Source organism: Chrysochloris asiatica, unplaced genomic scaffold (genome assembly GCF_000296735.1).
Source record: "Chrysochloris asiatica unplaced genomic scaffold, ChrAsi1.0 scaffold00174, whole genome shotgun sequence".
NCBI lineage: Eukaryota > Metazoa > Chordata > Mammalia > Afrosoricida > Chrysochloridae > Chrysochloris > Chrysochloris asiatica.
In genome coordinates, this window is record NW_006408692.1 from 7020033 (window position 1) to 7021907 (window position 1875).

Consider the following 1875-nt stretch of genomic DNA (forward strand, 5'->3'; position numbering starts at 1 on the left):
CAAAGTCAGTTTGAACCATAAGCTCAGATGTTCAAACTCACCAGCCACTCCAAGGAAATCCTATACAGGGTTGCCATGAGTTGTAACCAACTTGACAGTACTTAACAACATCCAAAAAGGTCTATAGACTTCTGATAGCGGTGCTTCCATATCTTTGATATGTAGCACGTCAAACTACAGCTTTGGCATCATTGAGGGATTCAAATTATGTTCCTTTGTAATATTCTTTGAGTTTAGGAAACAAGAACTCTGAAGAGGCAAGATCAGGGATTTGGGTTGGTAGGGTAAGGTTTCCCAACAAAATTCTGATAGGACTAAATTTTCTTGCTACCCTTGAAGAATAAGCAAGCACATTGTCATGTTTTTAAAAATTCCTCAGTGCAAGTTTCCTGTTTTCTTTTCCTCACCAATGCCATTTAAATTTTCTTCCTAATAAGCTCCTGTGATAGTCTTACAACCTTTAAGAAAATCTATCAAGACTATTGTTGTTATTAGGTGCCATTATACAACAGAACAAAACATCGCCTTGTCCTGTGCCTTCCTAATGATAGTTGTTATGGTTGAGCCCAGTTTTGCAGCTACTGTGTCAGTCCATCTCTTTGAGGGCGTTCCTCTTTTTCTCCGACCTTCTACTTTACCAAGCATGCTGTCCTTTTCCAGAGACTGGCCCCTCCTGATAACACATCCAAAGTACATGAAATAAAATCTTACCATTCTTGCCTCTAAGGAACATTCTGGTTGTATTTCCTCCAATACAGATTTGCTTGTTTTTCTGTCAGTTCATAGCATAGCCTTCCATATTCTCCACCAACGCCATAATTCAAATGCATTGATTCTTCTCTGGACTTCCTTATTCATTGTCTAGCTTTCACATGCATATGGGGTGATTGAAAATACAAGGATGTGGGTCTGGCACATCTGTTGTTCACATGACATATTTGCTCTTTAACACTTTAGTTTATATTTAAACATCTTTTTTGCACTTGACATATTAGCTTTTTAACACTATAAAGAGGTCTTTTGCAGTAGATTTTCCCAATGCAAAATATCATTGATTGTTTTTTGACTACTCCTTCCATGAGCATTGATTATGGTTCCAAGTTAAAAAAAAAAAAAAAAATGAAAACTTCAATCATTTCTACAGTTTCCAGGATGTTGTCTATCAATATTACTCTTTGGAAGTCCTTCCCAAACAGTCATAATAACGTTCTGAGATTACCAGCAGGTTCTCTCATAAGTCACTGTTTTAATTGGCCTTTTTATAAATATACCCTAATGAAACTGAGATAAATGTATTACTGAGATAACTTGTCTGTAATTTCAAAGATATGTTTAAACATGTTTTGTTTGTGATAAACCTGTGTGTTAATGAACTGGAACCCTAGTAGCTATACTTTTTTACTTACCTTTAATTTATGGTGAAAGGATAGAACCCTGAAGTATTTATTTACTAATTTTGAAATATTTAACTTAATATCCCTTTGTGTTTGCTTTTTTAAAAACAACTGTTGGTCTATGTGCAAGTTCTACATGAATACAACTAAGTGTTCTGGAATTGCCATTCTTTGCAATGTTACCCATAATTTGTTATAATCTACACAGTCAAATAATCTTTGCATAGTCAATAAAACAAAGTAAACATATTTCTGGCATTCTCTGCTTTCAGCCAAAATCCATCTAACATCACCCGTGATATTCCTTGTTTTTGTCCTCTTCTGAATCTGGCTTGAAATTCTGGCAATTCCCTATGTACTGCTATAATTATTTTTTAATTATCTTCAGCAAAATTTTAAGAGCATGTGACATGAATGATATTGTTTGATAATTTCTGCCTTCCATTGTTGTTGTTAAGTACCGTGGAGTCGGTTCCGATTC